This window comes from Pituophis catenifer, unplaced genomic scaffold (genome assembly GCF_029215685.1).
Source record: "Pituophis catenifer annectens isolate HBS135680 unplaced genomic scaffold, rPitCat1.0.hap2 SCAF_1, whole genome shotgun sequence".
Taxonomy (NCBI): domain Eukaryota; kingdom Metazoa; phylum Chordata; class Lepidosauria; order Squamata; family Colubridae; genus Pituophis; species Pituophis catenifer.
In genome coordinates, this window is record NW_027256881.1 from 18281779 (window position 1) to 18309384 (window position 27606).

Genomic DNA, 27606 nt, shown 5'->3' on the forward strand with positions numbered 1-27606 from the left:
AGTCAACCTTGAGCCTGGGGAGATTCGAACCTGCAGTAATTGCAGGCAGCTGAATGTTAATAACAGGCTATTAGTCTGCTGCGCCACCAGGCTCTTGATTCTTGATTCTTCTAGGCCTGTGATGGCGAAACTATGGCATGCATGCCAGAGGTGCCCTCTCTGTGGGCACATGAGCCATCACCCCAGTTCAGCTCTGCTGCGCATACGCACACGCCTCCCACTGGCCACCTGGTCTTCGGGTCTCTGCTGCATATGTGTGGGGGAGCGGGGGGCATGAGGGGAGCGCACACGCATGTGCAGGTGGTGGGGCATGTGAGAGGGGGCCACACGTGCATGTATGGGGGCAGGGGGGACGTGGGATGGAGTGAATGTGGGGGCCTGTGCATGCATGCCCAAGGGCAGGGTGTGTGCGGGGGACACGCGTGCACGCACGGGGGCAGGGCGCATGCAGAGCATGCGCCAGTGGTGGGTTCCTCCCAGTTCGGCCCGGTTCGGCCGAGCCAGTACTGGTGACGATATGATGTCACCGAACTGGTTCTCTTTGTTCGGGAGCTGGGCCCTCCCTCCCACATGTTATTCTTACCTTTTATTTGGCCCTGCCCCCAATCTATTTGCTGCCTTCTGAGTCCCAGCTGATCGGCTAGAAGGAAAAAAACTGTTTAAACTCTTGCCACGGGGCTTCAAAGGGCTGCCCTACAGCTGATCAGTTTTAAAAGGCAGTGTGGTGGTAGACCAGTGCCTCCAAAAACAAATGAGTAGACTGGTGCCTCCAAAAACAAATGAGTAGACCGGTGCCTCCAAAAACAAATGAGTAGATCGGTGCCTCCAAAAAGAAATGGCTAGACCGGTGCCTCCCAAAACAAATGGGTAGATCAGAACGCTCCAAGAACAAATGGGTAGACCGGTACAGCTCTGCAAGCAGTTAAAAGCCTGGTAGACCAGTACCTCTGCTAAATCCTAAAGAATTGTCACATGACCATCAAACCATGCCCACAAAATAAGCCACGCCCACAGAACCAGTAGTAAAAAAATTTAGAACCCACCCCTGGCATGCGCATACATGGGGGCTGACATGCATTGCAGTTTGGGGGTTTGGGCATGTGTGCACAAATTGGGCACTTGGTCCAGAAAAGGTTAACCATCATTATTCTAGGCAGTAATTTATTCTGGAGTGGGGTGGGGTGTAGACCCTATCTCCAAACAAGAAAACCTACTGTAACTGTAACCATTGCAACCAATTCTACATGGGACAAACATCACATCAATTAAAAGCCAGGATCCATGAACCTTCACCCTCATCCTACACCCGAGCTACAGATATTCACCACTATTTTTTTTTATTTTATTTTTTTTTTATTTTTTATTTATATGCCGCCCTTCTCCGGAGACTCAGGGAGGCTTACAGTGCATTAAGCAATATTGCATACCTATCCCATTATTAGGAAGTCCCAAATCTATTCTACTAATGGTGACAAATCATAAGCCCTTTCTCTGCAGAAGGCAAATAAAGCTGTACTTTATATGAACTAATCTGAATAATTAATCACCAGGAATAAAAAATAATTATATAATATAATAAATAAAATGCATACATACTGTACATAAAATCAATCATTAATGGCACCTAATCAATCAATCTGAGCAAAGATCTGTTGAATCTAGACAGCGCCTTTCTTCTCCTTTTGAAGAACTGTTGCCAGAACCCTGAGACTGGACATTCCACGAATGGATTATTTATGGTTTATAGCCCCCTTTGCCTCTTTCGCAGCACCCAGAGTCCCTTAAAGTAAAAATACTGACGCTTGGGGATGTTTATTATGTTTGTGTTGTGGTTCTTTTTTCTCCAAAATAACAAGCCAAAGAAATGCTTTAAAAACACCGATAATAAAATAAAATCTCCTTTGAGGCAAGATCAACTTGGGTTGACTTCAAGGACACATCCATGTCTTTTTCTTAACAGCTGTATAAAAATGGTTTGCAGTTGCTTCCCCCCCCCCCACCCCACCCCTTGGGAACTTTTTTCAACTTCCCAGATTGATCTACAGCTCTAGTATTTTCAGGATGTTTCCCATCCAAGAATGAGCCAGACTCCACTCTTCTTAGCTCCCCATCTCAGCCAAAAACTGCTGCTTGCTGCCCCAGTAGATTTAATAAACCTATTTTATCAACACTGTCCCCCAAAAAGCAAAATAAAAATAGAGGATTTAATAGAGGATAATGCTCACTGTAACAGCGTTGCCAAAAAGGCATTAAGAGTTGTTAACCTAATTTGTGAAGCTTCTTCTCCGGTAACATTGTACTGCAAACCAGGGCATACAAAACCTTCGCCAGACCAATTCTCGAATACAGCTCATCTGCCTGGAATCCACACTGTATATCTGACATTAATACAATTGAGCGAGTCCAGAGGTATTTCACGAGAAGAGTATTCCACTCCTCTGCCCACAATAGAATACCTTATGCCACCAGGCTTGAAATTTTGGATCTGGACAACCTAGAACTAAGTCGCCTACAGTCTGACCTAAGCATAGTACACAAAATTGTCTGCTACAATGTCCTACCTGTCAATGACTACTTCAGCTTCAACAGCAATAATAGACGAGCACACAATAGATACAAACTCAAAGTAAACCGCTCCAAACTCGATTGCAGAAAATACGACTTCAGCAACAGAGTGGTCAATGCCTGGAACTCACTACCTAATTCTCTTGTTACATCCTCAAACCCCCAAAATGTTAACCCTAAACTGTCTAACGTGGACCTCACTCCATTCCTAAGAGGTCTGTAAGGGGGCGTGCATAAGCGCACCAGCATGCCCATCGTCTCTGTCTTACCGTCCCCATTTATTTGTCTCCATTTCTTGTATTCATAATCATGTTTATACTTATATCTGTTATACATGCTTGACAAATAAATAAATAAAAATAAAAAATATAAACTATTTGTATAATTTGGTCACTACAATATAAAAAGATGTTGAGACTTTGGAAAGAGTGCAGAGAACAGCAACAAAGATGATTTGGAGCTGGAGGCTAAAACATATGAAGAATGGTTGTATGTCTAGTCTAGTGAAAAGAAGGATTAGGGGCGACATGATAGCAGTGTTCTAATACTTGTGGGCAGTGGTGAAATCTAAAATTTGTTACTACCGGTTCTGTGGGCATGGCTTTGGGGGGGGGGGGGTAATGTGACTGGGTGGGCATGGCCAATTTTTTTTTTTTTTACTTTTAAAACCATTTTTTCTACAACCTCTTCAGCGAAGAGGTTGTAAAAAAATGCTTTCAAAAGACTCTGACGATCCCAGCTGAGTTGCCTGATTGGCAGAGGCTTTTTTTCTTTTAAATGCCTTTGCTGATCAGGCAACTCAGCTTGGATCATCAGAGGCATTTAAAAGAAAAAAAGCCTCTGCCGATCAGGCAACTCAGCTTGGATCATCAGAGTCTTTTGAAAGCATTTGAAAGTTGTTTTTCTTTTAAAAGCCTTTGACGATCCCAGCTGAGCCGCACGATCATCAGAGGCTTTTTTTTTTTTTACTTTTAAAAGCATTTTTTTGGCCAAAGGGGTTGTAGAAAAAATGCTTTTAAAAGTTTTTTAAAAAGCCTCTGATGATTGTGTGGCTCAGCTGGGCATGGGGGAGGAGGGATTTTTGCTACCAGTTCTCTGAACCACCCGCCTCCATCGCTACCGGATCGGGCGATCTGGTCTGAACCAGGAACATTTCACCCCTGCTTGTGGGTCTTCCACAAAGAAGAGGGGGGTCAACCTATTTTCCAAAGCACCAAAAGGAAAAAAAAAGAAACAATAGATGGAAACTAATCAAGGAGAGAACAATTTAGAACAAAGGAGAAATTTCCTGACAGTGAGGAAGACAATAAACCAGTGAGATGACTTGCCTTCAGAAGCTGTGTGTGCTCCATCACTGGAGGCTTTTAAAAAGAGACTGGACAACAATTTGTCTGAAATTGTATAAGGTCTCCTGCTTGAGCAAGCTTTGGACTAGAAGATCCTCAAGGTCCCTTCCAACTCCATTATTCTGTATCCGAGTTACATGGATCAACAAGAGCCTTGGTGGCGCAGCAGACTAAAGCACTGTTAAGTAACACCAGCTGCCTGCAATTACTGCAAGTTCAAATCTCACCAGGCTCAAGGTTGACTCAGCCTTCCATCCTTTCGAAGTAGGTAAAATGAGGACCCGGACTGTGGGGGCAATAAGCTGACTTTGTATAAAAAAGAACACTGCTTTGGGGGGGGGCTGAAAGCCCTACTAAGTAGGTATATACAAAAGTATGAAGGCGATTGCTTAACGCGTTGTAAGCCGCCCTGAGTCTCCGGAAAAGGGTGGCATATAAATCGAACCAATAAAATAAAATAAAAAATAATAGTGGAACAGCACTGGCCAATAATGCCACCTGTTTCCCCGAAAATAAGACCTCCCCAGATAATAAGCCCAATCGGGCTTTTGAGCGCATGCACTAAAATAAGCCCTCCCTGAAAACATTTAAGTGCATGCACAGACGGTCCCCGCCATTTCCTCGGGTTAGGGAGACAGAGGTGGAAATCTGGTAAGACGGCAAGAGGAGCCCCGTCTTGCTCCATGCGCCCCAAAATAATGAGACCTCCGCCGAAAATAAGGCCAAGCGCTTATTTTGGGGTGCAAAAAAATATAAGACAGGGTCTTATTTTCGGGAAAACACGGTATATTAAAAGCAGGTCATGTGTCCAGTACTACAGATGGGTCAGCCTTTAATCTGATTCCATTACATATCAGTTGAGTCATCAAGCCATTTGGACCCATGTTCTGTGATTTTATTTTTAATGTCTGGATATTCCCATTTAAATGGTTGGCCATAATTATGGTAAAGTAGATAGGCCATATGAAATGTATCTTCTCCAGAACTTCATGCTTGACTGCAGGCATATCCCAACACCATTGCTAGCTATAACGATGGTGCCACTCCACAATAATACTTTTTTTTTTCCTGCTGAATCCATAACCCTATGATGGCACCTTTGTTCTACAAAGGTCTCCAAGAGAAATAACGTAAAATTCACCGATATTTTTTGCAAGCCGGGATTTGGGGAGAAGGACAACCATTTCTCACACATCGCAATTTTGACTAATTCTAAACTGGACTTTTGTGGACATTTAGCTAGATTAACCTGATACTGTCTGCGACTTGGGATGAAAGAGGAATAAATGATAAGGAGACTGGATTAATTAAAGCAAGGCAAAGGGTGGGAGGAGGGAAAGAGGAAGGTCATTGTGTGTTATGAAAACCAGAAAAGAAGGGAAGAGTATAATAAATCTAAATAAGGTGGCCTGACCTTACAGAATGAAGTTGACAAATATGTCCAGGTAAAGTGAAGGTTTAGGCTTAATTATGAACAAAAGGACTAAAATGTACGTCACAAAATAAGAATTAATGGCATCTGGTTTGTTTGGAGTACATGAGGGGGGAGTAAAAGTAGAATAATTGCAAAAAGAAAATGAAGAGTTCTTGAATGGAAAATAATTGAAAGAATGAATAAAACTGGATGTAAAGAAAGATAATATGGAAGCTACACGGAACAGTTCAATGCCTGAGATATAATGGAATGCCTGGTGAATGGTTTATTTTTTTAAAAAAATATAATCTTTATTAAATATTTACAATAAAATTAACACACAATAATGGTTGAAAAGCAATATAGGAAGCGAAACATAGAAACATCTAAACACAGGACTAAAACCAAACAACAAACAAGACTAATCGAGAGTTAAGCTCACTCTGCAATTAATATTAACTAATATCATCCTAGCCAAACATTTCAATGCAATCAAGTTCTTTTTACTAACTACAAAACAATTGGTCTGTTTTTATCAAAATTATAAAGAGTTATAAAACCTAGTAAATATCTAGTTAATCTAATTAGACGATCTTATCACCCTTCTCCTAAGTTTAACCTTCTTTTGAGCCAAACAAAACATCTGTCCCAACTTCTATTATATACTGAATCTTTCTTGTCTTTTAAGATATACGTTAGCCTGTCCATCTCAGCACATCAAAGAATCTTGTTTATTATCAGATGGCCAGAGGGCGTGTCTGCATCTTTCCACAGTTGAGCAAATGCCAGTGAATGGTTTATTCATTTATTTATTAAATTTTTATGCCACCCATCTCTTCTATAATATGACGCTGGGCAGCTTATGAGTTATAAAACAAGCAAAAAATAATTTAAATATTAAAAAATTAACTCTACACAGATTAAAATGTTTTTAAAACTGTACTAAAGGTGCTTTTTCAAGAGGCAAATGGATTTGCTTTGTTTTTCCTTGAAGACATTTCACTTCTCATCCAAGTAGCTTCTTCCGTTCTGAGTGAATGGTAGAGGATGGAAGGATTTATGACATGATTTATTTATTAAATCCTTCCATTCTCCATCATGCAGTCAGAACTGAAGAAGCTTCTTGGATGAGAAGCTGAATGTCTTCAAGGAAAAATAAAGAAAAGTCCAGTTGCCTCTTGAAAAAGCACCTTTGAGACAACCATGACCTGGATGACTGAGAATCTCCATTGACCCTGTACTAAAGTGGTTAAACATAGCAGAGAACAAGACAAAGATGTTGATATTCCCTTGACAGTTTGATGTATCTGTGGATAAATATATAAGGAATGCTTGCAGTATCATTAGAAGTGCCTTGATCGGGGATGTGAATGTGGGTGTAGCTTACTATACATGTGATGTCATGCTGTTGACTGAAAACCTGAATTATTCACAGTAATTGTAGGGGTGCGCTTCAAAAATTTTAGCAAGGGGTTCTCTGCCTGGTTGCTGGGTGGGCGTGGCCATGGTGGGTGTGGCCTAGTCGGCTTCCTGCACCACAGTGGGGGGGGTCATTTTTGCCCTCCCTGGGCTCCGGAGGCTTTCTTTGAACTTCCGGGAGGGCGAAAACAGCCTCCCCAGGCTCCAGAAGCTCACCCTCCCCGAGCCTCCGCACGCGGCCTGCACTTACCTGCATTCAAAACAGGCCACGTGGGGACTCCTGGGAGGGGAGGGGCAGGGTGGGTGGGGCCAGCCAGGAGTGGGATTTGGGGATTCTCCAAACTGCACAGAATCTTAGCTAGAGGTTCTCCCGAACCCCTGCGAACCCCCAGCAGTCCACCCCTGAGTAAATGTTAGATCAGGGGACTGCAACCCGTGGCTCTGGAGCTGCATGTAGCTCTTTCATCCCTCTGCTGCGTCTCCCTGTCGCTCAAAATATGCGTCACAACCGCCAATGTGTGACACCCACCGGCACGTGATTTATTGAGCTTTTCGACCCATCTTTTTTTTTTTCCGGAGTTCAAAATGTTTTTGTTGCATGCAGAAATAAAAATTTGTTTTCTCTGTAGCAAGTCATTGATTTCATAAATGCAACACACTATCTTTTTTTATTATTATTATTCATAGCAAAGGTAAAAAATGATATATGCAGTGTTATCTTCATTTTAGATGTCCAAAGGGTTTTGTGGCTCCCGGTGTTTTCTTTTCTGTGGGAAACGGATCCAAATGGCTCTTTGAGTATTTAAGGTTGCCTACCCCTGTGTTAGATTATATGAGGCAGCACAGATACATAGATCTCATGTACTAAAGACAAAATCAGTTGTGTGGAGTAAAAGTAAAATTACAGTAGCAGATGAATCTGTATAGCTTAGTGGAATGCTTACTAAAGCAGAATGTTTACTAAAGATGGGGGAAATAATGGAGAAATGTGAAGGTATATATAGTTTTTTAAAAGCCCATGGTTCTTCTTGATCTGTTCCCAAGTATGAAAATGTATTGAACATAAAGAGGCGACTTCTGCCTCTCACTTTATTATATACAAGTGAGTTTGGAATGTCAGGAGAAACATAAAAATGAGCCAAATATAATGGGAATTGATTACTTAAGTGTGTAGAGTAAAACAAGGAGAGCTAGATCAAGAGTTAATGGGCGCTGAAGGAATGCGGATTGAATACAAATGTAAGTGGCAGTGTGGAAGAAGCAGGTAAAGGTGATACAGTAATCAAGACAAATAAATCAGGACTGAATTGCAAAACCATTATAAGGAGAAAGAACAGATGAATTGAGAGGAAGGGGAAGATCAAAAAAGCCCTGATTGGATAATGTTGACGAGTACCACAAAAAGAAAGAGGTTAGAAGTTTAAAGAACAGCATGTATAAATATGAAAATGATTGCAATGGAATGTGGAAGCAAGGAAAGTTTAAAAGGATAGGAAGAACTAGGGCGGGCTGGGTAGAAATGTTGTTGTTGTTAGTTGCGAAGTCGTGTCTGACCCATCGCAACCCCATGGACAACATTCCTCCAGGCCTTCCTGTCCTCTACCATCCTCTGGAGGCCGTTTAAGCTCACACCTACTGCTTCAGTGACTCCATCCAGCCACCTCGTTCTCTGTTGTCTCTTTCTTCTTTTACCCTCAATCTTTCCCAGCATTAGGCTCTTCTCCAGTGAGTCCTTCCTTCTCATTAAGTGGCCAAAGTATTTGAGTTTCATCTTCATGGTCTGGCCTTCAAAAGAGCAGTCAGGGTTGATCTCCTCTAGGACTGACCGGTTTAATCGCCTTGCAGTCCAATGGACTCGCAGGAGTCTTCTCCAGCACCAGAGTTCAAAGGCCTCAATTCTTTGGTGCTCAGCCTTCCTTATGGTCTAACTTTCACAGCCATACATTGCAACTGAGAAAACCATAGCCTTAACTATATGCACTTTTGTTGGCAGGGTGATGTCTCTGCTTTTTAGTATGCTGTCTAGATTTGCCTTAGCTTTCCTCCCCAGAAGCAAGCATCTTTTAATTTCTTGGCTGCAGTCCCCATCTGCAATGATCTTGGAGCCCAGGAAAATAAAATCTGTCACTACCTTCATTTCTTCCCCATCTATTTGCCAGGAACTGAGAGGGCCGAATTCCATGATCTTAGTTTTCTTAATGTTGAGGGGTAGAAACTAGGTTTAGTTAAATACCCCTTTTTCTGCCAGTTTGCTCCTTCCTTTAATTTTCTTTGTCTGTTCCTTTCTATGGTTTGCATAATGTGTCTTATTCTCAAAAGGACCAGCATTAAGGATCTAGGTATGTCTGTTTCTGTGTAACTACATCCTGGAAAATAGATGGAAACAATACTCAAAATCTATTTGTTTGTTTTTAAGACATAGAGAATCCCAGGCATAGGACATGAATTTAACTACCTTTAACTTTTTTTTCACTGTAACTTCAATAAATACATCTTTTTTACCCCATTTTTTTCCATTGAAGTCACTGATCCAATATGGAACTACCCAGAAAAAAATAGCTCTCGGTATTATATGTTAATTATTAATAATAATTCTAATAATAAATGATTATTGTAATAATCAATTAAAATGTAATACCAAGAACATTCTCAGTGCATTAATTAATTATTATTATTATTCATTAAACATGAAAGTCAGTCAACTGAACATTTAAAAATATATCACAAATATCATTGACTGGTGCTGATGATTGATACAGGTTGCTGCCAGCATCCTAGGCTGTTGTTGTTGTTATTAGAATATATTAATTATTAGCTTTTCTGCCCTGAATGAAAATTAGCAATTCCTCACTGTTTCCAATTTTGAGCTATTTTTGGAGAGGCCTCTCCATCAATGGGATTTAGAACCACCCCTCAATGTGCCTGTCCTGAAAATGGCCTTTCTCCCAGGACTAAGAGATTTGAGCCCGTGACATACAGCAAGGTTCTCCCACAGAGGAATTGTCAAAAAAAGTCATGATGGCAGCCCTGACCTCATGGATGAAGCTCATATATGTGCTATCTGTGCCACATATATAAAAAGAAAGGCAGAGGCAGTTTCCATTGTGTAATGGCAACCGCCATCTTTACTTCCTCCTGTGGATGCCCCTACTATATAAAAGGCATACTCAAAGTTTATATTTCTTTATTAATTGTATCTGCAAGCTGCCCATTCAGAACAACTCTTGTGGCATGCAGATGTTCTGCCCCAGCTCCGGATTCCCAAGAATTGTGACACACACCAACGGCCCTAATCAAAGTTATAACGTACCAAGAATAAACAAAGTCTGGCAAAGGTTGGCAACCAGCCCAGAAAACAAGATATGATAAGACACTCACTCTCCAAAATGCTCTGTAATAATTACATGTTGTTTCCAGCAAGAAATTACTAACTGCATGCGACTTAAATAGGCTAAGGGATTGGCCAATTATCCTCAAACCTTACTCTTGAGGAGACTTCCTCCTCCTGAGTAGCCACTCCTGCCTTTTGGCAGCCCTGCGTGTTCGAGCATTGAGGAGAGGCTCCTCCACTTCGCTCTTTCCACTTGAAGGAGCCTCTGGAGGTTCTGAAGGCCCTGGCTGAGTCTCTGCCTCTGGCACCACATCCTCTTCAGCCTCCTCGCTGTCCGACGCGAGCGCCAGCTGCGCAGGCTGCTGGTGCGACCCCACACCAGCCTTCTCGTCGTCGGGATCAGCCACGATCCGCGTAGACCACTGGCAATTAAAAATATTAAAAATATAAATATAAAAAAATATAAAAAGCTATATTAAAGATTTACATTTACAATTTACATTTAGTTACAGCGAGCAAGCCCTACTCCCTTCTAGCACTGGTGAGGCTACCTAGTTAACAGGGTTGGAAGGGACCTTGGAGGTCTTCTAGTCCAAGCCTCTGCTCAAGCAAGAAACCCTATACCATGAAATGAAATATCTGCAAGAACATAACCAAGGTCAGAGAACATCAAAGACCCTGTAGCTCAATCCTTAGTTACAAACAGAGGTGGTATTCAGGCAGTTCGGACCGATTCTACCGAACCAGTAGCGGAAATTTTGAGTAGTTCGGAGAACCGGCAAATACCACCTCTGGTTGGCCCCTCCACCACTCACCCCTTCCAGGAGTCCCCACGCACCCTGTTTTGGCTCCCAGTGGGCTTCAGGGAGGCCTAGCCTGTAATGATGGGGCACCCAATCAATCTAGTCGCTGCCTCCCAGCCCCCCAGCTGATCGGCATGGTCGGTCTATTGCTGCCTCTGGGCCTCCCAGGTGATCGGCTGGGTCTTCTTTGTTGCCGTGCACAGGAGAACGGAACTGAAAAGCAAGTTAGTGGGGTGGGGAGGGAATGGGGATTTTGCAGTGTCCTTCCCCTGCCACACCCACCAAGCCACACCCATAGAACTGGTAATAAAAAAAATTGAATCCCACCACTGGTTACAAATATGCTCTTCTATTGGAATAAGGAGTTAAAACAACAATTAAATGAATAAAAAGAAAGAAATTCAGGTGGCTGAATAGGGAGACAACAAACAGAATTACAAGAAAACCAACCCCCACTGAGCTCACACTACCTTTCAGCCCAATGCCTGGGGAAAATCCAGATCCTTGAGGTTGGTCTTGACCCAGGATCAGAAGTGTTTGGATCTCTGGAGGGAAGCGGTTCCAGAAACCAGTGCTGTGAGAAAGAAGGCACACCTTCTGATAGTGTTGGTTGATAGATGAGATATAGAATATACCAACTCTGTCCTATCTTACGGAATGCCACAAGAGAGAAAGGGTGACTCTAATAACAATGCACCTTTTATCTGTGTATTTTTTTTCTTTGACAATGTTTATATTTTGTGGGTTTTTTTCTGGGGATTTTATCCTTATTTTACAAGCAATAAAAGAAAAAATAACAAGGTTCTATGACATTAAGGTTTTTGCAGGTGTCAGCCAGTATCTATTGGTATCTTGTTCAGCTTGCATAACACGGCCATATTATGACATGCCCGCAATTGCTTGCAGCTCAATATCCTGGATCAGTTATAGCTCCTGAATAGTTTTGAGCAGGAATTAAATCTACTTACCTTCCCATATGCGCAGACCCTCTGCGCATATGCAAACCCTTCTGCGCATGCGCAGAGGGTAAAAAACAGGTTACTTCCTGGTTACAGGAAGTAATGACGACCAGGCGGGTGGGCAGAGCCTCGCGCCACCATCACTACCGGTTCAGCTGAACCAGTCTGACCAGGAGCATTTCACCCCTGGTTTAGAGCCCATGGCAAAGCATGATTGACCATGAGGATGACTCCCTGATTCAGAAATAGGTACAACGGGCACTTTAAATGCATTTGTGCAAAAAAAAAAAAAAAAAAAAAAAACCTCTTCCTGGCCACAATTACTACCTACTCCTCAAGACTTCAACTGGAGGAAATGGTTAGAGGTGCTTTTCTACTTCCTTCCTAATACTTGAACTTGAGAGGCCCCAGTGGACATTCTTGGATAGAAGATTCAGGGAGGGGAACAGAAAACCCTTAGCTGCACACTGAGTCAGAAACAATAACATTCACAGGTGTTGCCTTAAGAGATGCCCAGGGTTAGATGGCTTTGAAAGAGCATTAGATTGGTTTCAAGAGAAGGGAAGTTCCCAGTAGATGGCTCTATGAAACTACCATATTCTAAAGTAGTCTTCTTCTGGACACCGGTGGGTAGAGTCTGACACACACAAACTGAGATGGGCTGGCAGTGATTGCACAGATGTGTCTATGTTGTTTTCTTGCAAATAATATAGGAATATCTTCTCCAGAGAACACTCTTGCAAGTTCTATCAATCAGTTAGCCAGTCTATCTATATCTATCTATTTGTCTCCCTTTCTAGATGGATAGATGATAGATAGATAGATAGATAGATAGATAGATAGATAGATAGATAGATAGATAGATAGATAGATCATCTATCATCTCCTGCTGTTACCTCTTCCTTTTTTCCCACAACCATAAACATGTGAGGTCAGTTAGGCTGAGAGAGAGTGGCTCTGCAGGACTAGAACTCTCAGGTCCCTGGTTCCTAGCCTGGTGCCTTAACTATTAGACCAATCCTATTTAATTTTTTCAAGATTAACTAAGGTTAGCTAGATGATGCACCTTTAACAGGCTTCTTCTTTTATTCAGTCCCACTCCAGAGGTGGTATTCAGCCGGTTCGCACCGGTTCACACAAATCGTTGGTGAAAATTTGACCAAGGTCGCTGAACCGGTAGCGATGGCCAGCTGACCACACCCCCCGAACCAGTCCCCCGGTTGCCGCTCGCTCGCCCCACCTGCCATGTTCATCGCCGCCATGTTCATCGCCGCCATGTTCTTCGCACACGCGCATCCCATTGTCTTGCAAGTCCAATGGGATGCACATGCATGAAGAACATGATGGCGACAGCAGCAGCTTTTTCCACGACCTCCAGTACTTTTCGGCAGCCTGTGGCCAGCCGCCGCCTCTTTGAGAGCCACTTTTGAGCAGCAACGGCTGGCTGGGGGTTGCCAAAAACTCTAGTCAGCTTGCCTTCCAGACTCTGGACCAGCCACCGCAGAAGGTAAGCAGCCCGGACAAAGAGACAGTGGGGGGGAGGAAGCAGGGCTAGGGGCCGCTAAAGGACGGGAAACAGGGGTGACTGGCGAAGGGACAGCGGGGATAGATAGGTGGAAATTCCAAAAAATTTCCTACCTTTTCCTGTGGGCGTGGCTAGGTGAGGGAGTCATGTGACTGAATGGGCATGAGTGATGTCAAGTTGGCCATGCCCACTCAGTCACATGCCCCCCACCTAGCCATGCCCACCGAACCAGTAGCGAAATTTTTTGAAACCCACCACTGTCCCACTCCCAAAACCTTTGCCTTAGCCTCCAAACTCTCTCTGTAGCTCTTCTCTAGTTTGCTCTGTCTTAAGCCTTTGAAAAAAAGTCTCTTCCCCTAAGCAATTATTTCCATTACTAACTGAAGGGAGTTGAGCCCAGAGGAATCCATGACATGATGAATATTAGCTACAAAGCAAAGTTTGGATAGTGTTACTTCTTTAAAAATAATTTGCCTGGGGAATTTGGGGAAATTGCATGTACTTGTTTTTAAAAGTACACGCTGGCCAAGAAGCCATTCCCAGCCTTCCTACATTTTGAGAAGAAACTGGGGTTCTTGCCGAGATTTCTTCTCTTTTCTGGAATTTCCTGGTATGAATATATTGATCTTGTGAAGTTATAATTATTAATAGCTTCAATAAGTCCCCATCAGATCCTCTTGGACTGGACCAGTAGTGGGATTCAAAACTTTTTACTATCGGTTCTGTGGGCATCGCATGGTGGGCGTGGCATTGCTTGGTGGGCGTGGCTTGGTGGATGTGGCAGGGGAAAGTTACTGCAAAATCCCCATTTCCTCCTGATCAACTGGGAGGCCGAGTCAGAGGTGATATTTACCAGTTCTCCAAAGTACTCAAAATTTCCGCTACTGGTTCTCCAGAACTGGTCAAAACCTGCTGAATACCACCTCTGGACTGGATCCATTTCTTTGACCAGCCTTAGTAAAACTGCCAGACCAGAAAACCTGTCCTGCCAAAGTGAGCAGTTGAGTCAAGCAGAATTTTGAGGAATGCACTTCCCAAGCAATGAACTGATCAGGTAATCCAGCCCTTTGTGTAATCAGAATACTATGAATTCCTAAAACCAGCCTGGCTAAGTAGTCTGCAGATTTCCCATCATGTAGTAGCATGTCCCAAGATGCTATTCCAACAACCTGACACAGAGCAGGAACATCTCTCTTTGCTCCCCTCTTCCTTCTGCATCAGCTTAACATACCTAGACAAGTCAAGCAAGGAAATAAATTACCAACGATCTCTGGTGACTTGTCACTGGTTAATTACACTTCTCCTCCCATATTTTTCCTGCAGTTCCTTAATGCAAAGTGCCATGCTTTGTAGTGCAGCCTTGTACCTGCCTGCAGGTACTTCTTTTGAGTGCCTGTGACAGAGAGCACCTGTTTTCCATCCTGCCCATCCTCCAAAGCCTTACCCTTCATTTCACCGATGCCTGGGGTGCTTTTTCAGACTTCAGCCAGGTTCTCTTAACCGCCCCCCCCCCCCAGTTCAACCTCCTGTGCTTAGCCGCTCTTCCTATTATGCAATTTTCATTGAAAGGATTTGCTAGACTCAGCCATGAAACCAGATTCCCACTTATTGCCCATTAAATCTGACTGTCAGACTGAAATCTTTTACAGCCAGGTTCAGTATCCCGAAACAAAAAAAAACAAAAAAAAAAACCCTCAAGGAAGGTTTCTTTAAAAATGAAATGAAATGTGATGAAATGATGCAGTTTCAATAATAGCTTCATAGGGTTGGATGGGGTCACTATAGTCACTGAATACATGTATCTGCTCTGCAAATAAGACACTGGAACAATATATTAGAATTGGAGCTTCTTGGAGGATTTGATCCAGAATAGACTGTGTAGGAGCCCTTTGCTCAGTTTCATAACAATAACTGTTCCAAATTGCTTTCCAAAATGGAAAAAGACAATGGCTGGAGAATTTACAACTTTACAAAATGAAAAAAGCAGCAGTGGGAAGACAGGCCAATCCATGACTGGTGAGCTTGTACAGCTAGCCCTCAATCTTTTCCCTCTTTTTAATTATGCAAATTTTAATCGTTTTTTTAAATGATTGGGGTTTTAATCTGTTTGGGCCAAATTGTTTAATTCGATTTTACTTTGTTTTTAAATTTTGTATCTATGTATTTTTACTGTTTGGCTGTTCACCACCCTGAGTCCTTCAGGAGTAGGGTGGTATATAAATTAAATAAATAAATATAAATAAATAAATAAACGTACGGCCACAGTTGGGACCAGAATTTCCCTTAACTAAGCAAGGAAGTCATTAACTGAGTCATACCAATTTTACAACCTTCTTAAGCAAACCACTGCAGCTCTTAATTGAATCATGTGGTGATTAAGTAAATCTGGCTTCTCCATTGACTTTGCTTGCCAGAAGCTGGCTGAAAAGGTCACAAATGGGGAATACATGACCCTCAGACATTGCAACCATTGTAAATAAGTGCCAGTTACCAAGCACCCAAATTTTGATTGTGTAACCATGGGAATGCTGCAACACCAGTTGTAAGTGCAAGAACCAGTCATAAATCACTTTTATCAGTGCCATTATAACTTTGGTCACAAATGGTTATGCATCAAGCATTACCTGTAGTAGCTTTGTTATTGCATACAGTAGATTGTTTCCTTCGGTCACATACCTAGACTTTATTTCAGTGGTTTGAGCAATGCCAGGCTTTAGATTAGGAAAACTATTAGGAAAATCACACTATGACTACATCAGTAGTGGGTTTCAATTTTGGGCATGCCCAAATTGCTACTGGGCACACCCGCTTGCACACAACACTTCTACACATGTGCAGAGACGTCCGGGAGAGTGGGCAGAGCCTCCTGCCACCACCGCAACCAGTTTGCCCAATCCGGGGCGAACCGGTAGCAACCCACCACTGCACTACATCCACACAACGCGCATAACTTAGACCCTAAATCAACCCATGTTTTGGCTTCACATAATACATTGGACCCGAAGCCAAACCAATGTTTACACAATTTGTTAAATAGAGTGGGAAAAAAATGAATCAAGATGTAATACTAACTTAGTTCAGCACATTGTGTGAATGCACACATTTGGGTTTTTTGCCTGACTTACTTTAAGTTTGTTGGGTGTTAAGTAAGTATAAACCTTTGAAAATACCAATGATTAAGGGACAGCTAAGAAGATAAATCTATGCTTTGATATTCATACGAATATCTTTAATCCTCCCTAGACTGGAAGTCAGAAGACAGTAAAAAGCAAGTCTGGTGCTGTGAACTGGTGTTTGGAGGCTCTTCAGATCTGCTGGAAGGAAATGAAATCTGAAATCCCATCAAGGTTCATCTCATGGAGTGCTCCAAGGGATTTCCCTCACCCTTTGGGCATCTGGCCAGGTAAAGAAGGATCACTGCTATTGAAGACCTGAATGATAAAGGAAGCGAATTGAGATGCTCATGTTGCTAAAATAAACATTGAAAATCTATTGGTAATCTCTTGGAACCGTCAAAAGATATATTGCTCTGTGCTGCATAAAGTATTAAAATATAAGAGCCCTGGTGATGTAGTGGTTAGAATTCAGTATTGCTATTGCAGGCTAATTCTGCCGACTGCCAGCAGTTCGATTCTAACCAGCTCAAGGTTGACTCACCTTCCATCCTTCCAGTAAAATGAGGATCCAGATTGTTGAGGGCAATATGCTGACATTTGTAAACTACTCAGAGAGGGCTGTAAAGTACTATGAAGTGATATGTAAGTCTAAGAATGCTATTTCTATTTCTAATCCTATAACAAAAGACAAACTTTTACAACAATGGGTCTGCCATTACAGACCAATCCAAAATTGCAGCTAGTGCAAAATGCAATGTCCTGTATATTCTTGAATCAAAGATGTCATGAGCATTGAACCCCTATCTTAGGGTCACTGCATCAGCTACAAGAGATTTCCAGGCGCTAGTTTTACATGGCTCTAGATCCATGATGGCGAACCTATGGCACACGTGCCACAGGTGGCACATGAAACCATATCTGTGGGCACATGAACGTTGCCCTAGCTCAGCTCCAGTGTGCATGCACTTGCCAGCCAGCTGATTTTCGGGCCTTCAGGGCCTACCGGAAGTCAGGAAATGGGCTGTTTCTGGCCTCCAGAGGGCCTCAGGGGGTTGGGGAAGGCCGTTTTCACCCACCCCAGGCTCCTAGAAAGCCTATGGAGCCTGGGGAGGGTGAAAAATGGGTCTACCGGGCCCACTGTGCCATCGCATGCCAAAAGTGGGAGGAGTGCGGGGGAGTTGTGTGGGCATGTGCGGGGCACATTGAATTATGGGTGTGGGCACACGCGCATGCAACCCCCACACACACTTTCTCCGCTTTTGGCACATGGCAGCAAAAAGGTTAGCCATCACTGCTCTAGATGATTCAACAGCAAGATACCCACAGAACCATCTTCTCTATAGAAAAGTAGCCCACTTAACCCTTTGCTACCATACATGCTACCAATACCTTTAGTGGCCCTCTCCAATCCTATTAGATGGAGGAAGCCAGGGCTCACAGTTGATTATCAGTTGCAGCCCTCATAATGTAGAATTGTATCCCTCTGGCAATTGGAAAAGTGCCCTCGCAGTTGTCCTTCCAGAAGCTGCTAACATCTTAGCTGTTCCAATGAGCATTTGCGCAGTACATTGCACTCATGCTAATACTCCTATTTTTTTCATTGTTAGTAAACTGCCAGGAAGCAACCCAAATTCCAGCAGTAAACAAATAGTAAAGGTAAAGATTTCTCCTATCCATTCATGTCTGAGTTGCTCACCTCCATTTTTTAGCTGTGGGATCCAGAGTTGTCTGGAGACATTTCACATGGTCATGTGGCCAGCATGACTATCCACCAAGGCACAGAGAACGTTGTTACCTTCCCACCAAAATGGTACTTATTTATCTACTTGCATTTGCATGCTTTAGAACTGCTAGGCTGGCAGGAGCTGGGGCAAGAATAGGAGCTCATCCTCACGCAGCACTCAGGTTCGAACCCAAGCTGTCAGCTTTTCAGCTGACAAGCTCAGCATTTTTAACCACTGAGCCAATGCGTTCCATTTTAGATTTATATCCCGCTTTTCCTCAAGGAATTCAAGCAATGTACATAGCGCTCCTGCTTTCCCTACTATAACAGCATTGCAAGTACAGAGATGGTATTCAGCTGGTTTTGACCAGTTCTGGCAAACCGTTAGCAGAAATTTTGAGTAGTTCAGAGAACTGGCAAATACCACCTCTGACTGGCCCTGCCCCTATCTCTTGGCTGCCTCCCGAGTCCCAGCTGATCAAATCCCAGCTGATCGGCTGGGTCTTCTTTTGTTGCCCTGCACAGGAGTATGGAGCTGGAAAGCAGGTTAGTGGGGTGGGGAGGGAATGGAGATTTTACAGTATCCTTCCCCCTGGAGTGGGGTGGAAATGGAGATTTTACAGTATCCTTCCCCCTGGAGTGGGGTGGGAATGGAGATTTTACAGTATCCTTCCCCTGGAGTGGGATGGAAATGGAGATTTTACAGTATCCTTCCCCCTGGAGTGGGGTGGGAATGGAGATTTTACAGTATCCTTCCCCCTGGAGTGGGGTGGGAATGGAAATTTTACAGTATCCTTCCCCCTGGAATGGGGTGGGAATGGAGATTTTACAGTATCCTTCCCCCTGGAGTGTGGTGGGAATGGAGATTTTACAGTATCCTTCCCCTGGAGTGGGATGGAAATGGAGATTTTACAGTATCCTTCCCCCTGGAGTGGGGTGGGAATGGAGATTTTACAGTATCCTTCCCCCTGGAGTGGGGTGGGAATGGAGATTTTACAGTATCCTTCCCCCTGGAGTGGGGTGGGAATGGAGATTTTACAGTATCCTTCCCCTGGAGTGGGATGGAAATGGAGATTTTACAGTATCCTTCCCCCTGGAGTGGGGTGGGAATGGAGATTTTACAGTATCCTTCCCCCTGGAGTGGGGTGGGAATGGAGATTTTACAGTATCCTTCCCCTTTGAGTGGGATGGGAATGGAGATTTTATAGTATCCTTCCCCCTGGAGTGGGGTGAGTATGGAGATTTTACAGTATCCTTCCCCCTTGAGTGGGGTGGGTATGGAGATTTTACAGTATCCTTCCCCTGCCATGTCCACCAAGCCACACCCACCAAGCCACACCCATAGATCCGGTAGTAAAAAAATTTTGAATCCCACCACTGTGCAAGTAGATTTGGGATGAGAGAGAAAGGTAACCCCAATAAAATTCTAAGGCTGGGCTTGTATTTGAGGTTCTTTCCTCCTATTCCAACACCTTCACCATTACACCAGACCTGTTTCCTTTCTAGTCTCACCTACACATCAGTCAGATACTCTCTTTGTGCCGTCAGATTTTTCTTCCTGCTGTCTCAAATAATTGCTTGCTGCCTTCAAATGGGTGATAATCTATCAGGTGACCCTTTTGAGGTAGGCAAAGCCAAGAAACTGAAGCAGCAGAGAATTCTGGAATGCTCTTTTTAATCATAGAGTAGAACCCTGAAAACCTGCCAGAGTTACTAAATGTGCTAATCATATATCAAATCAAATCAAATCAAATCAAGGAGGGCTTGAGCTTCTTTCTCATATCTAAATGTCTATGAAGATTCTCAGTTATCCAGATCATACCCTGTTTCCCCCAAAATAAGATACCCCCTGATAATAAGCCCAATCGGCCTTTTGAGTGCATGGCAATAAGGCCAAGCACTTATTTCAGGGTTCAAAAAAATATAAGACAGGGTCTTATTTTCAGGGAAACGCGGTAGTTGTATCAAAAGTGGTTTTTATTCTGAAAAGGCAACTGGACTGATTTATTTTAATTTTTTTTTGAGGAAAAACAAAACATTTCGTTTCCTATCCTAGAATCTTCATGAGTTGTATTGGATGGTGTGGGAGATGGAAGGACAGTTATTGACAGTTGAGATTAGTTGGTGGGAGGGGGAATGATAGGTTCTGACAGGATAGGGGGAGTGGGGAATGGAAATGGAAAGACTCTCTGTCAGGGTAATGAAGATTTAAAGCTGACAAGCTGCTGTAAGGCTGTGGACCAGGATTATTGGGTTATTGCCGCTTTAAGACTGAGGATCAGTCAGCAGCGTTATTGCCGTTTTAAGAAGCTATCTATATAAGGGAGGCCATGAGAGTGCTCTCTCCTCATGTATCACTCTCCTCGTTGTGTTCTATCTGCATTGTAGTTCTCCGTATAGAGTTGAAGATTGATTGCTTGCCTGGTATGTGCCTACCACATGTGTGTATATATGTATATAGAAGTCTTGTATATAAACCACTGTTTGTAAGACAAACTTCTGTGTCCTGTTTTATGCTCCTGGGTTGTCTCAAAATAGTAGTCAAGCTGTAAACATTCTGACACTCTCTGAGAGCCATTGTGGTTACTTGGGGTTTTATCTACATTCTTCCCCCCGCTTAAGACACAGACTTCAGAGGATAATTAGAACTGCAGAAAAAACAATTGCTACCAACCTGCCTTCCATTGAGGACCTGTATACTGCACAAGTCAAAAAGAGGGCTGTGAAAATATTTACAGATCCTCACATCCTGGACATAAACTGTTTCAACTCCTACCCTCAAAACGATGCTATAGAGCACTGCACACCAGAACAACTAGACACAAGAACAGCTTTTTCTCGAACGCCATCACTCTGCTAAACAAATAATTCCCTCAACACTGTCAAACTAGTTACTAAGTCTGCACTACTATTAATCTTCTCATCGTTCCCACCACCCATCTCCTTCCACTTATGACTGTATGACTGCAACTTTGTTGCTTGGATCTTTATGATTTATATTGATATTGTTTCCTGATTGCTTATTTGTACCCTATGACTATCATTAAGTGTTGTACCTTATGATTCTTGATGAACATATCTTTTCTTTTATGTACACTGAGAGCATATGCACCAAGACAAATTCCTTATGTGTCCAATCACACTTGGCCAATAAAACATTCTTTTCTATTCTATTCTACTCTACTCTACTCTACTCTACTCTACTCTACTCTACTCTACTCTACTCTACTCTACTCTACTCTACTCTACTCTACTCTACTCTATTCATAGTTCATTAGTCTTTTCCCAGGGCCAGGATTACATTTATTTGTAATTGTATTCAATGCTCTTCTTTGGGTTGAGAGATTGAGAGCCAAATACAAATTTAAGGGGAATACATACTCCTAGTGTGGGAAAGACTCAGATGTTGTTATAAAATATCCTCATAAAGCCGCTTGGAAAAAGCCATCTTCAGGAGCACCTTTCCTGCAGAATCTGATATCCATACAGAGTTATAAAAGGAGACACAAATTCACGAAAAATCAGATCCTAAGTTATCTTGGTTTTAAGAATTAAAACCAACATCTTATATTGTGTCTAGAAAGCCCTTTATAACCAGTGTGGATTTTGCAACATAAAGCTTCTATGAGCCTGATCTCATGCAGCTGTTAGAAGCTTAGCTGTCTTATTCTGTACCAGTTGAAACTTTGGGGTATTTTTTTTTTCCTGGGAAAATCTCATCCCAAGCACATTCCAAATAGACAAATCAGAATATAAACCAAGGTGTGACGAATTCTTGCTCAGATTGGATCAATAATCTTCACAACTTTTGTGTGCTCATTTCTCTTAGCCAGCCCAGCACCAGCTTGTCTTTGAAGAGTTTCCTCTCAATTGTTTCTTGGGGAAAGACGCTATTTTAAAGCTCCAGGGAAGAAATGGGGCATTGAAGATGTTCCATGAAAAGTGGAGCCAATGATCAAGTGGAATGAAGAGCCAGAAAGTAGAAAGGCTCTTTGTAATCCCTTTCTGGATAAAGAGAGATCTTGAGATCAGCTACAATTGCTCCAGGTAGTAGCTCCTTGCAAGGAAGCGGTAAGACAGCAGCCTCTGGTGAATCTAGAGCTCTGGGTGATGAGGGAATAACCATTTTGCTCAAACTATGGTTGGTGCCTTGAAAAAAGACACTGGTTCACATACTTTCTTTTCTATTAATTTTTGGAAATTGCTTGCTAACTGCTTTTCCGCTATTAGGAACCTTTAGACTGACATGTTTTACAACACCAGGTGACATTCCTTCAGTCCTTAGAGAAATGAATTTTAAATACAAGTTTAAGGGGTTTAAAAAGCCTCTGGTATAAAAAGCAAAAAGGTGATTAGAATTTTGATTTTGGAAAGCTACTAATGAACTAAGAAGGATTGGAAATAAGATTTTTAAATTAAGAAGAACTCTTAATTTAATTTAATCTCTTCATAAGAACTCTTTCCATAGGAAAGTGGTTTTATTTTGAATTCTCTTTTTTTAAAAAAAAAAATGATAGGATGAGACTCTGGAGGTTGGACACTAAAGGGAACAAGAAGGAACTAAAGATTATAATGAAAGGAGAAAAATATATAAACTTAACTTACAAATACAGAATCAAGCAAAATATATGTAGACATACTGAAAGATATTTTTGAATAATGAACCCAGAAGTTAATTTTAGGAGTTTCTGCTTCTATAAATAATGTGTGTTTAAAAGATGTTATGAAAGAGTAATAAGTTTTATCTAACAAGATTAACACTGATCTGAAAGTAGATTTTAACATAGCACGCTACATGAATGATATGGAAAAAGATGCTGCGCTGGACATATTAAAGAAACTGATGTTTTAATAATTAAAAGGGATGTACAAATGACAAACTAAGAGAGTGACCTGGATAATCTTTCTACATTTGATTTACAAAAGAGTCTTGTAAAAGCTTTGAAGAATTTGGTGAGAAGGAACAAAGAAAAAAATGAAAGGAAATCAAATTCTAGAAAATTATTTGAAGGGACTAAAGATCAAGATCGTTAAAAAAATAAAAGAAAGGAATATAAAGTTGGTTTATTTGATCAAAAAAATAGATATGCTATTTCTGGTAAACCTTGCAGGACTTTTGCTGAAAAGATGAGACTTTAAGGGTTTTTTTTCTAGGTAAGAGATGGAATATGGGAAAAGAAAAAAATCTTTTGTTTTATTTTAAAAATTATCAAAATTGTTTACACTATATCTTTACTCGGTGGTGGGATTCAAATAATTTAACAAACAGTTCTCTGCCCTAGTGACTAGCTGGGTAGGGGTGACTGGGTGGGCATGGCCAGGGTGGGTGTGGCCAGGGGGCATGACAGCACTCAGCCTCCTGCAACACTCTGCCAGCCAAAACGGGACATGGGAGTTAATTACAAAATGTGGGCTTTGCTTTGTGACATCCAGATCCAGCGAGCAAGGGGTGTGAACTGTACAGAAAATACACTTTTGTTTGGTTATGAAGAAATATCCCCAAAGTCAGATGTACACTAAATGTAGACTGACTTTTAGCTACACACCTCCCCAGCAAACAGCAACTTTTGAAGCTCCAGGTAAAGAGGATTCATTTTAGGGTGGGTAACCACAGTTTGCTAACTAAAGGAATGCTGGGAAACTCTGTATTTTAAAGAGGGAGGGAGGGAGAGTTGCAGAATAGCCATTCTCTGCCTGAGTGTTGTGGTCCGCTAGCAGCCTGCGGAGTTGGCAGCAGAGTCGGACAGCGAAGAGGCTGAGGAAGAACACGGGCCAGTCCTGGAGGCTGGGGAAGGCCCGGATGAGGGCTCTGTGTCGGAGGCAGAGATGGGGACAGGGCCATCGGGGAGTGATGCATGGACTTCAGAGGCTCCAGAGTCTGACAGTAGAGAGGCAGAGGAACAGGAGAAGCCTGTTCCTAGTGCACATATGAGAAGAGCTGCCAGAAAGCAGGAGCAGCTAAAGCAGAGAGGACGACTCGGGAGTAGGATCAAGAGATGATTGGCCCCTCCCATAAGGCTTAAAAGACCAGCAACGGCTCTTGTCCTCTTTGCTGGAAAACAACCATTGAGAGATTTGCTTCGTGTATGGCTGTATTTCTTTCTTGTCAGTGTCTTCTGTTCCTGAACGGTTGCCAAGAAAAGCCTTTGGCAGTTTGCCTAATTATCCCAAGGTCAGAGATAAACTGAAGAATGGTGTTTTGAGGACTTTGCTTTCATTTAATTTGGAATATGCTGAGAATGAGTTAATTCTCAGCTGTTTTAATAAAACCTGTTTGTTTTTTGGAACTGTTTTGCATTTAATATTAACTACGTGGGCCTGGGTCACAACACTGAGGCTGTAGAGACCTAGCACCAATCAAACACTTTTTGTGAAGCAACTGATCAACGCTTTCAGGGTAAGCCACTAGTACCGTGATGGCGAACCTATGGCATGTATGCCCAAAGTGGCACACAAAGCCATGTCACCTGGCACGCGCGGCCTTGCCTGTTTGTCTCCAGGTTTCTGGTGTGCATGCATGCAAGACAATCAGCTGTCCTTCATGTGCGCAATAGTGCCAAAAACCAGTGTATGTATGCTTGCCGGCCAGCTGATCGTCAGGTGCACATGCATGCTAGAACCCGGAAGTTCGGCTTTTCCAGAGCGCGGCCCTGATGAGTGCATGCGCACGTGATGTTTCCGCACAAACTTTTCGGCACTCGGTGCTGAAAAGGTTCGCCATCCCTGTACTAGTATGTGAAAATAAGAGCAAACTCCACTCCCTTCTTGTTGTGGCCCTAGTATTGATGATGTTACCTAGTTTGGTAATAAAACTTCTGCAAGAAAACCATAAAGTTCAGTTCAACCCTGAGCTACAAATATTCTCTTCTATCAATGAACACTTTTTGGTTAGAGGGACTCGGAGCCTGCATTATATGAGATGGCTCCCAATGGATTTCATTCTAAATTTTGATGTGATTTCTGTAAATAAGGAATGTAGAATTATAATGGCTGAGTATTTGTTCCTTCATACGTCAAAAAATACAAAGCTCAGGGATAAACAAATAAAAAACAGATTTGAAAAAAGAAAAGGCTCAGGAAAGAAAAAGAGTGAAAGTTTAAGAAAAAAAGAGGAAAAGAAGGAAAACTGAAAAAGAATGACTTCCAACTTTCTTTGGTACAGATATAAGTAAAAAAAAAAATCAAACTCTTGCTCTAAATTTAACATTTGTCTACATTATTTCCATAATCCCTTATTTAATCATCAAAGCCCAGATCAAGTTTTAATTTCAGTTTCTCACAAAAAGTTCAGTAATGGTTCATATCACTTTAATCACTATTTGTTAATGAAACCACAACTGATATATTTAATTGCACCAAACTCAAAATAAAACAGGAATGGAAAATACTAAGCTCTAGTGTATACCCATGCTTCTCAACTTCGGCAACTTTAAGATGCATGGACTTCCGCCACAGTTGGGAAAATAGCGGGCTCTAATGAGCACACGAAAACCCCAACTGACAAACCACCGTCTGATCGGTCTTCGGACCGTCCCTCATCTTGCAGGGATGGGGGAGTGAAGAGGAGCGCCTCGATGTGCCAAGAGGAACAGGCAAGTTCCTCGGAGGCCAGAGGGAATCCTCGAAGTCGGCGGTGGGGGTAGGCAGCCATGGTGGCTGTCACAAAGCCGGGGCAGACCGGGACACAAGATCGTGCAGGAGAGAAGAAGAAGAAAGAACAAGTATCTCGAAGCCGGGTGAGTGACACCAACCCAGGCAAAACAACAGGATTATTTGGCTTTTTTGAAAAAATAAGACCCCAACTTTAAATAGCAGCTACAGATCTGCGAGGCTTGAAGAGCAAAAAGGGAAAAAAATGGAAATAAAGACCCAAGACAGACTTTGTTTTACTAAATTTGGAAGAATTGGCTTTTAACAATTTAGAAAAGTGACTTTTCTTTCTCTTATTTGGAGTGGATTGGAGAAATGTATCTTTGGGAGTTTACACCTTTGAAAGTTAACGAAGCTAATGAAGAAAGACAGACGGATGGCTACATAATTGCCATGGAGTCTGCAGTGACTAAGCAGGAAAGCGGATTGAAAAGATTTCCCTTTCCCTTTCTGTTTGGAAAAGAAACTTCATAAATGGCTTTTTACTTTGGATTACTTTGAAATTAACATTAGATATATGGAATTTGGAGATCTCTATTCTGTCCTGGATGATTCTAAGAAGAAAGAAGGAATATTTTGGACATTTGACAATGGAAATTAACAAGCTCAGCAAAAAAAAAATTAGGTGTGGCGTAGGAATAAAAAACAGGAAGTTGATGCATCACACATGGAACAGTCATTATAAAGCATTAAAGGGACATGCAAAAATTTTTAATTTGAACAGATGAACTTTGAAATGGAACATTTATGGACAGATAGAAAAAGGAAGAAAAGGAAGAAATAAAGCAGATAAATTTAAATGTAACTAAATTGAAATGTAAAGTTTAAAAGCCTAAAGGTATATATGATTTTTGGATAAAAACAGGAGGGTTTTTGGAATAATAAAAATAGAAAATAAGAGAAGGCAACTAAAATAGAGGATGACATAATAGGTGGTTAAAACAATAAAGAAGAGTATATTTTAATGTGAGACAACTTTAAGATAATGTATTGTTTGATGTAATATGTTCTAATTTTAATATGCAAACAAATGTTAGATTGGTGATTATGCTTGATTAAGGTTTTATTGAACAAACTATAAGATACACAGATTTTAGCAACAAACTGTGTTTTAATTTAATATATGTGGAAATGATTATTATGATTATATATTGAGAATTAATTTGAAAGAGTATGTTGGGAAACTGACACAAAATAGATAACTATATTATAAGAGAAAATTAAAATAAGAGGGATGGATACCAACTAGATAAGAGTTGGAGAGTTGGAGGAAATATGTTGGAAACTAGTTAAAATGCTGGAAATCAGCCAAACACTTACAGGAGAGTTGGAGGAGACTCTGCTGGAAATCAGCCAAACAAGAGTGGGAGCCCTGGAGGGGACTATGCTGGAAATCAGCCAAACATAATATGCTGGAAATCAGCCAAACAAATAGGAGGAGAGTTGGAGGAGATTATGCTGGAAAATATGCTGGAAATTAGCCAATAATGGTGGTAGGCTTGGAGGAGACTATACTGGAAATTAGCCAAAAATAGTTGGTGCTCTGGAGGAGACTATGCTGGGAATCAGCCAAATATAATATGCTGGAAAACAGCCAAACAATAGAGGGAGGTATGGAAGAAAATATGCTGGAAATTAGTTTAAATAAAACATGTTTTTGTGATAAACCTGTGTAACATGAAAACCGTAATAGATGATAAGTGTTTTTAAGTGTGTTTAAGATACTAAGATTCAAGGAAAAGGGTCAAGAGATTA